We start from the raw sequence: 12,053 nt of genomic DNA, 5'->3' as shown, positions 1-12,053 counted from the left end.
TCCCGAAAGAGCCCGCGGAGAGACTAGAACGAGTCTCTCTCTCTGCGGACCCCTCCATTGCGACAACTGCGATCCTCCTTACTGTCAAGTTCCTATGAAGATGCCACACTTCATTAAAGATGTCACGGCTGGTCTCCAACACTGTGATACGATTGTCCAAGGCCTCCACCCTACGATCTGCAGTGTCAAGCCTCGTGTTAAAGGAGCACCACATCAGTGCACTGGAGCTTTCCCTGGGCAGTAGGACATGTTGGCTTACAGACTATATAGAAGTCACAGAGGCCCAGCATTCAGAAGGTGGTCAGCATGTGGTTCCAGGGCCCGTGGCGGACATACAGCAATCAGCAGCACGAAAAAACATCCAGCACCCACAAAAACTACAGTCACCTAACCTCAGTAGCATGGGGGTCCCATGCCCAGGGGATGCTTAATCAGTCGCCAAGCAAAGGAATGGCCTAGAACATACACGGTCCCAAAATGGCAGACCTCTAACACTGGTAACAGACAGATTAGACTAGGTGCTGGCCGCAGCCCTCGAGTGGGCACAGCAGTTCACATAACCCTTCAGTATGGCAGAGTCCCCTAGCTGATAGTCCAGGGCCAGACAGCCGGGTAAAACAGTCCTCCTAGACGTCATGTCTGGTCACCAGGGACACGGCGATCCAACCTCAACAAGGGGCCCTTAGAGAGTAGGCTGCGGCCTCCAGTGAATGACCCCCAAGGCCAAGGAACAGGAAAAGCATGATCTGGGCATGGGGACATCGGGGAAGAGGTACCCGCAGTCCTCATCAGGGTGACCCCCCCCTCCACGCAGCCTTTCGTGCCGCCTTCCACTCCTCTGAGATGGTGCGCGGCACACGCAAGGGCCGCCCCTCCATAAACTGCACCCAGCAGTTCGGGAAAGGCCTCCGTCGAGGAGGCAGTTACAGAGCCCAAACGTCCTCTGCACTTCCAAGGTTCTCATGACGAGAGTGGGGTGTCGTGGTCTGCCGATAATCGTTTGAGAAGTGCCATGTGGATCTGTAGCTCTTGTGGGAGCCGGGCATCTTGTGTTGCGGTCCTACTAATTAATACTTAAACAATTATGACATGTTACGAAATGTCATGTCATTACGTGAAGTCGGTAAAAAAGGGCTGGCAAAGTGCTGGAATGCAACAATTACATTTTCGAAATGTTAAAGCCTACAAATAAATTAACCTAACTGCAATAGCGGAATCCTAAAATAGTATTTCCTCACATTCTATGGAAGGTGCAGGGTATGGAAGGGTTTACAACACTGTGCAATTTCGCATTCCAAAGGCGTCTTTTTCTCATCATTTGTATGGGAAAAGGAAAAACAGCATATTTAACAGTCAATTAATTACAGTATAATAAAGTGCAAGTAAATGATTACGGAACATGAAAATGTATTTAATTTATTGAATATTGTTGAATAACTTAAAGTAGCTAATTTTAATGATAGTTAGCAAAATTAAATTAAGATTCATGGCAGAGACAACTTAGTATGCAGGCAGTTTGCTAATGTATTCCTTCTAGTGCGCTATGAAAGAACAAAACACGTGACTAATTCCTGCAGCTTAATTTTGATTTGAATTAAAATTCAAAATCTGGCTGCTATCGAGCTCTAATAAAACCCTCATTATGCTTTATCGCATAAAAGTCGAAAATATACCATTGTTAGTTAATTATTACATTGAACATGTTGAATCGTCAGAAAAGATTTCAATTCCGTTTGTTTTGCCTGTCTCCCTTTCATTTGGAGTGTGTAAAGTCTGGTGTTGGTGTACTTTTGTAAAATATATGAATTACATTGCAGCCTGTATCTACAGTGTATGGTGTTGAAATCGCCCGAGTGCCTTCTCGAAAAATGTATGCAGGTGATTTTACCTTACTGTAAATAACCAAAGAATAAGTGTTAGCTCTTCAGGGTTTATTAGCAGTTGAATAGACTGCCTTTTGGAACTGGACAGAAAGCCAAACCTTGTATATGTTATATACTATTCAGGGGCATAGGTTGGTCAGTAGGACTTCTGGAGTGCGAGCTTCAGATTTCCCAACAGTCACACTGGGGTATCTCATTAAAATACATTATATGAGAAGCAAGGCATGAGGAGTGCTTAAGGTGAAGGGAAAAGGGAGAGGAATGGGCATTGTTGGGGTACTTAAAACAATATTTTTTAAATTAATAATTTTTAAGGCCTTTCAAACAGAGATGAGACAGCGTGTGTGTGCATGTTTTTGTCAGTGTGGGCATGTAAAAATCCCAGGGGAAATCCCACAGACACCTTACTATATCCCAATGGGTGACTTTTCCAAAAGAACATAATTCAACATACTTGATTTCAGATTTTTCCTTTTTTGATACAATTATTTATAATCGTTTTATGGTGCTCTGGGGACCCAGAGAAAACAAACGTAAGTGCGGCCAACACGTGTTTCGTCCCCCTAGTGGTGCGCAAGCCTGGGGCTTTCTCACGGTTTTCGAATTGGAATCCCAGTTGTATGCAAGCAAGCGTGATAACGGCTGGATCAAAACCTGGTGTCAGAGCATTTCCTGTGATCCAAAGGCTTTATGTTGCATGCAGTCTGTAATGTTCTCCACAGGATTGCGTCAAATGTCTCTGACGTCTGAGAAATAAAGAAAACAATTATATATACCAAAAATCCAAAATCTGAAATTAAGTATGATGAATTATGTTCTTTTGGAAAAGTCACCAATTGGAGAAGAGGATTCCCCTTATATTTAAGTATTAGCTCTGTACTCTGTACTGCTATGGCAGCATAACTGGTGGAGTGTACCTAAACAAAATTCTGCTGTGCGTGTGCAATGTTATATCCCACCTGAAAGTTGAGTTACGAAAATAATCTAACTGCTAGACCTGACAATTTTAGGGTGTTCTTCTCCCCAACCTTTTGCCTGCCTCCCTCCTTTTTCTTACCTCGTTTTTTGCTGGCTTTAGGACTCTGTGCACTTTACCACTGCTAAACATTGCTAAAATACTTGTATTCTCTCCCCTAAGACATGGTAACACAGTGGCACAAACCCAATTGGCATTATTTAATTTACTTATTAGTCCCTATAAAAGTGTACTTCATGTGCCCAGGGCCGGTAACTTAAATGCTACTTTTGGAACTGAAGCACTGATTGTGCCACCTACTTAAGTAGCCCAATTAAGTAGCCCCTTAACTATATCCCAGGTCTGCCACTGGAGAGCTTGTATGTGCTCTTTTAACTGCCATGTCGACCTGGCAAATTAAACCTTTTGCCATTCCTAAAAATTCCCTTTTTCTACTTATAAGTCACCCCTAAGTTAGGCCCTATGTGAACCACAGGGCAGGGTGCAATGTATTTAAAATGCAGGACATGTACTTTTATGTTTTCATGTTTTACATGCCCCAGTGAAAAACTCCTACATTCATTTCTCACTACTGCAAGGCCTATGTCTGCCATAGGATAACCTTGGGATTACCTTATTACATTTTATAAGTGTAGTTCCCAATGTGGAAGAAATAAGTTTGTCAAGTTTGGTGTCTCTGAACTAACAATTGAAATCACAACTTGGTTTATGGTGTAGCTGAGTTTTTAAATTACAGTTCTGAAAATGCCAATTTTAGAAAGTTGCCATTTTTCTAACTATAGCCATTTGGTGCCTACTGCCCATCTCGAATACACATCTGGGGTGGGGTGACTTGACCCCACCCCAGCCACACACAAAGAGAACTTAGGTGTGACTGATAGGCCATAAACATCCTGATGGGCCATCCTGGGCAGGATGGGAGGGAGGGGCTGGCACACTTGAGTGGGGTGGGCAGTGTCCTGCCACACCCAAAGAGATGCATTCCCCCTGTAGTGAATCTGGAGCCAGGGCAGGAAGAGAGGATAGCTATGCACTTCAAAGACTTTTCTTCAAAGTCTTCCCCACTGCAAAGTCACTACTGGGTATAAGTATTGGACTTGTGACACCACCAACTCAGTACACTTCTTGACTTGTGGATATGCTGCCAGGAAGAAGGACTGCTGTGCAGCTACAAGAACTGCCACTCTGCTGAGCTGCTACTCTGCTGGGCTACTGCTTTGCTGAGCTGACCTGCTGCTGGCAGCCCTCCTGCATGGTAGTGAGAACAACTGGAACTGCAACTCTCCATCTCTGAACCAAAGTGACTCCAAAGTCTTGCTAGCTTGCCTCTGGTACTTCAACCAGCTCCTGACTCCCAAGTGGTGTCCCTCCAGTCCTGGGCCCTTAAAAGTGGCCTGTGGCTCCAGACATCAAGCTTTTGGGCTCTTTGTGACTGCAAATGGGCCCCCTCACACTGGAACTATGCTGTGCACACAAGGAATCAGCACGAGCCACCTCAAGTTCATCTCTTCACACAGCAAGCATCGCTGCCCGTGACCACGAGGCTCCAGTCTCCCCATCCACGATGCCCGGCTACCTCTTTGTGCACATGAACCACTGGCAGCGCCGCTCTCCTTGCTCCCAACAAACTTCTTCCCTGTGAAAGGGACTCTTGTAAAACTACAGCTGGACTTATCTGGGACTGCATCTAACCCACGCTCCATCATGGTCAGTCTGAACTTTTGGATTTAATCAGGTCTAGCAGGACCAGCTTGCTCTGGTTGGCACTTTAGACTTTTAAGCGCCATATTGCATTTTAATCTTTAAAAGTTCATATCTCGACTTCTATTTATTGGATTTTTTTCTCCGATTTGGTCTTGTTGTACTCATAAAATGTAGCTCTATTTTGCTTACCAGGTATCTTTTTGTGTGTCATTTTCACTGTTTTACTATATGAAGCACTGCACAAATACTGTACACATTGCCTCTTAAGTAAGCCTGCCTGCTGTGTGCCAAGCTGCCAGAAGGTGAGCAGAGGTTGATTTCAGGGTGTATCTGACTTACCCTAACTAGGATTGGGGTTTCTGCTTGGACATGGTGCCTATCTGTGCCAGCCAGAACCCCAACTTCTAACAGCAGAGGTAAAAAACAAATCCACTTGTAATCAGTGCTTAAATGTTAACTGGACATGCAACCTGTACAATCTAGCACTGATTTAGATTTCATCTGCCTATTAATCTCACGTTTAGTTAATTTTTCTACTTCTCTTTCTGACCCTGTCTCTCTCTATATGCCTGCTTTTGTACTTTTTGACTGTATGTAGGTTTGTGGGAAAACATTTGACTTTATTTGCCTTTCCATTTTGTCTCTCTGTTTGGGTACATTTAAGTCTGTTGTCCACATTTGTGTATGTGTTCACCCCACAGAGTGCCTAGTGGTCTCCGTGCATGTGTGCAAGTAAGGCAGGTGGTCAATGTGCAAGGGTACTTGTATCTCTGTGTGCTTGAGTACCTCTATATTTGACCGTGTGACTAAGTAGGTTTACATCTGGTACTCTATATGCAAGACTGCATGCAGAACTGGTGATCTGTATGCAGGCAGATCTGTAGGTATGTTGCTTAGTGTGCATATATGGAACTATGAGTAAACAATGACAACGTGCGCATGGCTATTATGTGTCTCATTGGGCATTCAAAATACTAGGATCATTTCTGTTGGCTGTGTCATTGCTTGCTCTAGATCGCTCCTCTCTTATCACTTCTTTAGGCTAATGACACCATTTTTAGTAACTGTTAGGAGCTGATCACTGCACAAACATAGCAGAATCTCTTTAAATGATTAATGTGTATTGCTTTATGTCTGCCAAAGTATAATTCGCCTAAACTGTTTTTGACCTGGGCATAATGAATAGACTGCATGCAGTATGTTAATGCATTTTCTTTTTTCTTTGTGTTAATTTCAGGGCCATAAAGTTCCACTGAAGGAATCAAGTTTCACAACTAAGCTTGGTCAGCTAATCAATACGTTCAATTATTGTGAAGCATCCTAGGCTTTACAAGAAAGTCAGAGAACGTACCATGTAAGTTCATTAGGAGTTAATATTTTACAGAAGGCAAAAATCAGATTACTATTGATTCATAATCAAAATATGTTGTGGGTCCATTTTAGTTCCCTGCCTGGGCACAATATATAGCTTAGCTTTAGCTTGTGGACCTGTTGCTCTTTTTACCTAGTCCCTTTTGACCTCATTATCATGCTCAGTTTTAATCTATTTCATTATTTATTTCCTTTTAGCACTGCTTGAAGATCCGTGCATTTTAGAGAAATGTTTTCATTTTCCTAATCAATGTCATTCTGAGAAAGCGTCATTATCAATGATGTTCATCATGCTCATTTTTTTTTACATTGACAAGAATGGAATGGGAACTTGTCAGGTATTTGCGATGTAATTGCCGACACAAGTTTGCACACACAGTCAGATGTTTAGGTACATGCTCACTTTAGGATTCCTGAACAAACAATAACATGTACCTATAAAAACACCTCACAAGACCAAGGCCGTTAGAGGGGGTTCCACCAGGATACACCATCTACACTCCACATCACTTTGCAGCGAATCTCAGCCTTGTGTCTCTACGATTCCTGATCTGGAGAGTAAGGGGTCGATCTCATCCCAAGGTAACGGGGTTGGGGGCATTTCTCATGGACACTGTACTAGCAGATTAGGCTTGTCATGCCCAGCTCTCACTCTATGGTAGGTGTAGGCCTTGTTACTAGGTATTGCATATTTCATGTTTATTGCAATATGTTGTGGTTTTTCATATTTACCACTTTTATTCCCACCATTCTGCTTCTTTCATTTGTCATTGACATAATCATTGCAGTACATGCATGTTATTGTAGATTTCAGTCTTGTCAATAAATATTTTGAGAACTATCCTGCATCTTCTTAATTGCCTGCGTGTGTGTAAGAGACTTTTAGGGCCATATGTACTAAAACATTTTCCCATAGACACAGAATGGGTAAAACCCTTTGATACATCTGGCCCTTAGAGGGGTAAGATTTGTTACACCACAACTTTCCTGCGAGGTCTCCAGTGTCCATGTGTTAGGCTGCTAGAAATCACCTTTACTACTTAGGGTATGGGTGAGGTACTGCTAGAGAGCCAGGAGGTTGGGCCAGCAGCTTCTAAATGGCATAGGAGTGACTCAGTCACCCACGAACAAAAGGGTTGCCGCCCCTAATTCAGCAGTCTCGACAAGAGTCATTCACGACAAATATAAATGCTTTGAGGTTAGGATATCCTAGGCTAGAATCTGTCTTGGACCATCTAAAATATCATCATTGGCTTCCAATTCCTCTACACAATCATTGTAAATGTTTGCTTTTTACTTTTAGAGCGGTTCATACCAGAGGACTGTGTTATCAGAGAGACAGAAACCAAGTATACCAACTTACTAGGACACCTATCTGGAAGCAAGCTCCAATTGACAGTCCCAAGATTTCACTGAGCTTGCCTAGGTATCCAATCCTTCTACTCCTTACCGCCGGGGCTCTGGAATGCCTTATCTTTAAGCATTCAGAGGACTGGAAAGATGGGAGTTTGATGAAGGATGAGATACTAGGTATTGTAAAGTAATGGTAATACATATGTATGATTGCCCAATCAATTTTATGTTGTCTCACACATATATTTGCTTTGTCAGGTGACAGTGAATATGCCCTGATCTTCACATCCTACCTGTCTCTCATCAAACCACATGAAAGCACCCATCAACCCACATGAAAGGAATATAACACGCCACATAAGAGCACCAGGAGCATTTGGACTCCTCAAATCCTGCTTTAGGTGCCTGCACAAGAGTGGGGGTGCCTTGCAGTATGCACTAGACACTTCTTGCAAGATTGTGGCAACCTGTGCCATACTCCACTGCATTGCCTGCAAGAGAGGCCTAACCATTGAGGTGTCCAGAAGTGTCTCAGAGGATGAAGATCATTGCCCACCTGCCCAGCAGGCAACTGAGGCAAGCAGAGCAGTGGAGGGGAGAAGGCACAGGGACCACATAGCCCGACATAATTTTGCACGGTAAGTCATGTTCATCTACACAATATTGAAACGAAATGCCACATCAAATCAGAGAGTGCTTAAAGTAAAGCTATCTTAATGACAGATGTTAACAAACATTAACAAACAACCTGTCCTTCACAAAAAAATCATAAGCCCATTAAGTAAACACGTAGGTCAGTTACATCATCAACAACTAAAGTGATGAATAATTATAGCCAATCTCTGACTTGCACCCATCATTTATTTTTTGGAAGTGTGTCCAGTATGTAAAGTGGCACCATGTTGAGATGCTGGAGTGTGGCTGCTACTGCTTCGCAGTACACGGGCATGTGAGGCAGAGATGCTGCTGAGGCTGGACAACTTGCTGCCTGGTGCCTCTGCACTCACACCACTAGCAATGTGGACAGTTTGGATTGCTTCCACAGCAGGAGTCATCTGGCCAAGGCCCTGCAAGATACCCCCACTGAAGTGACCTATCTCCACCTGAGAGCCACAGTACTTGGATAGTGTTACAGTGGCCTTTGCAAGTCTCCCAAAGGATGTGGCCATCGCATCCATGGGCACAGCACTACTCTTCTCCCTGTGCCTTCACATGCTCCTGTCCTCTGACATCTCTGTGCAGAGTTTGGTTATGGCACGTTAGTTGTTACATTTTTGTGTCCATGCAGGCCTGATTTTCTGCCTCCTGCTTAGACAATGTGCTGAACCCCAATGTCCATTTACGGTTTATCATCCTCATTTGTTTGTGCTGTAGGCGCTAAACATGCAGCATCGCTTCCTCCAGCTCGCTATACAACGCATGTTGGTCATAAGTCGTCTGGGACCCAGAAGCCTGCCTTGAGTGATTACGCCTATGCCCATGCAGAGTGCAGCACTGTTGTTGGGACCTGATGACTGGAGTGGGGGTCTGTGTGGTATCCTGACCCTTTACTACTGCTGTCTGTGGGGAGAAGGACAGAGTGCTCGAGTGGCCATGAGATATAGTGGGCACACTCTCAGGCACTTCTGTTCTTCTTCCATCTGGTCCAGGTCTTCACCCTCATCTGTTGGCCCTTTAATTTCATCAACAGGTGTATCTACTAGGATAGTGGATTTATCATTAAAAATGTTATGTGTGATACACAATTTCATTGGTTGTACTTTATTATTCTAAAGAATCTCCCATTTCTTACGAGGCCTTCCTGAAAGTGTTTCCTTGCCCCCGATCACAGCACAGGAAACACTTTCAGCTGTGCTGCGATCAGGGGCCAGGAAACACTTTCAGAAGGCCTCGAAAGAAAGGGGAGAGTCTCCCCTTCTTACGAGGCCTTCTGAAAGTGTTTCCTGGCCCCCGATCGCAGCTGTGCTCGGAAAACGGGCCGCCCCCCCGTGGGCATATATATTTTTTTTTTAAAAGGTAGGTGACCCCCAGGGGCTAAATTGTATTTATTTTAAAAAAAAAAGAGAAAAAGAAATGGACAGGGGGTCGCCCGTGGGCAGAGCGACCCCCTGTGGGGGCAATATTTTTTTAGTTGTTTTAGGGTTTCCTTGGGGGCCAACCATACAACAACTAAAAAAAATATAGATCTATATATATATATATATATATATATATATACACGCACACACACACAAAAGGGTCAGACTTGTCTAGTGGCAGTTTTAGTGCCATAAAGAAGCGCAGAAGGTTTATATGCCTACTGCAAAGAGCAAATCTGTATTTTATGTAAATAGCTGAGTACATTAGTAAAGTCATCCATTACCTGCGCTATAATACAAATGAAATGTATGTGCGGGGTGGAGGGCGGCTATGGAGAGATGAAGGGCACTTTTGCTGGGTGGTAATGAGGGAATCCGAGGAGGAGGGAGTGGGAGCACCAGTAATGATTGTTGGACTGGGCGCAGGAGGTGTTAAAGACTGTGACGAATGGTATGTGACAAGGTGTTTTTTGAGTGTCTTGAAAGAACGTGCTTATTGAGGGAAGAAGCGCAGGTAAGGTGGCCTCTACTGTTGCACGTATCTCACACACACCATCGATTTAGTGACTGTCTACATAGGTTAGTGTTTTAGAGCAACAGTTTAGCCAATAGCAGAGATGGCATCTTGATGGATGACTGCTGCCATCACTCGGGTTATAGAGGACAGCTCTGACATAGGATCAGAGACTGAGACATCAAATACTGAGACAGCATCTGAGAGATAGGACAATGGCGCAGACTCTGGGAGTGATTTTTCAGTCAGAGGAGTCCCATTCGATAACTCCTCTTCCAGTAAATTATGAGGGAGGTGATGAGGACAGTCCTGCTGTCCCTTCGCAAGCAGTCTGTGCAACGGGGTAATAGTGGGTTAGCCCACCCCAGAGAGCAGGTGAATGCGGCGGCAAGCAGAGAGAGAGAGTGCTCTCTTGGGAGCTCCCCAATTTAGTTCAGCCCCAAATTCCACCGCCCAAATCGTATTGTGGAGACATCAAAATTATCTATCGTAAAACAAACTGGTTTTGTAAGGCAGGCACCTGTGTTTTTGGTCCTGGGTTCAGCGGCTATATAGAGAAACACACTAAACCCAAACATTTCTGGAAACTAGACATTCGGGGGGAGTCCACAGAGGTGTGACTTGTGTGGATTCCCCAAAGTTTTCTTACCCAGAATACCCTGCAAAGCTGAAATGTTGAATAAAAACTCTATTTTTCTCGCATTTCTGTCACACAAACTACAGGAATATACTGGGATCCACAAAATTCCTACCACCCAGTGATTCCTCACCTGTCCTGATCAAAACACTACCCCACTTGAGTGCCTACACCTAGTGCCTGCGTCAGGAATGGATCACCCCAGGGTCAACAGCTGCCTCATGTAAGGACCAACATTGACCGTTGTGTGATCTATTCCTGTCGCGGGCACGAGGCCTACCCACACAAGTGAGGTACCATTTTTATCGGAAGACTTGGGGGAACGCTGGGTGGAAGGAAATTTGTGGCTCCTCTCAGATTCCAAAACTTTCTGTCACCGAAATATGAGGAAAATGTGTTTTTTTAGCCAAATATTGAGGTTTGCAAATGATTCTGGGTAACATAACCTGGTCAGAGCACCACACGTCACCTCATCTTGGATTCCCCTAGGTGTCTAGTTTTCACAAATGCCAAGGTTTGCTAGGTTTCCCTAGGTGCCGGCTGAGCTAGAGGCCAAAATCTACAGCTAGGCACTTTGCAAAAAACACGTCAGATTTCAATGTAAAAATGTGATGTGTCCATGTTGCGTTTCCTGTCGCGAGCATTAGGCCTACCCACGCAAGTGAGGTACCATTTTTATCGGGAGACTTGGGGAAACACAGAATAGCAAAACAAGTGTTATTGCCCCTTGTCTTTCTCTACATTTTTTCCTTCCAAATGCAAGACAGTGTGTAAAAAAGACGTCTATTTGAGAAATGGCCTGTAATTCACATGCTAGTATGGGCACCCCGGAATTCAGAGATGTGCAACTTTCCACTGCTTCTCAACACCTTATCTTATGCCCATTTTGGAAATACAAAGGTTTGCTTGAAACCTATTTTTCACTCTTTATATTTCAGCAAATGAATTGCTGTATACCCGGTATAGAATGAAAACCTATTGCAAGGTGCACCTCATTTATTGGCTCTGGGTACCTAGGGATCTTGAAGAACCTACAAGCCCTATATATCCTCAAAACCGGAAGAGTCCAGCACACGTAACGGTATATTGCTTTAAAAAATCTGCCATTGCAGGAAAAAGTTACAGAGTAAAACGTGGAGAAAAATTGCTGTTTTTTTCAGCTCACTTTCAATATTTTTTTATTTCAGCTGTTATTTTCTGTAGGAAAACCTTGTAATATCTACACAAATGACCCCTTGCTGAATTCAGAATTTTGTCTACTTTTCAGAAATGTTTAGCTTTCCTGTCACTAACTGGAAGGAGGCTGAAAGGACTAAAAATAGTAAAAATGGGGTATGTCCCAGTAAAATGTCAAAATTGTGTTGAAAAATGTGGTTTTCTGATTCAAGTCTGCCCGTTCCTGAAAGGTGGGACGATGGTGATTTTAGCACCAGAAACCCTTTGTTGATGCCATTTTCAGGGAAAAAACCACAAGTCTTCTTCGGCAGCCCTTTTTTCCAATTTTTTTGAAAAAAACGAAATTTTCACTGTATTTTGG

General features: G+C 43.7%; 1 protein-coding gene across 1 annotated transcript in view; it reads left to right on the top strand.

The window, feature by feature from the left end:
- The window catches only part of NPY5R (neuropeptide Y receptor Y5), a 349,909-nt gene that overhangs the window by 243,129 nt on the left and 94,727 nt on the right, over positions 1 to 12,053 (top strand). Inside the window, exon 2 of the mRNA XM_069243805.1 lies at positions 5,801 to 5,917. The gene's annotated coding sequence lies outside the window, so the exon portion shown is untranslated. The remainder of the gene's footprint in view (positions 1 to 5,800; positions 5,918 to 12,053) is intronic.

This window comes from Pleurodeles waltl, chromosome 1_2 (assembly GCF_031143425.1).
Source record: "Pleurodeles waltl isolate 20211129_DDA chromosome 1_2, aPleWal1.hap1.20221129, whole genome shotgun sequence".
Classification (NCBI taxonomy): domain Eukaryota; kingdom Metazoa; phylum Chordata; class Amphibia; order Caudata; family Salamandridae; genus Pleurodeles; species Pleurodeles waltl.
This window is presented reverse-complemented; position numbering and strand designations above follow the sequence as displayed.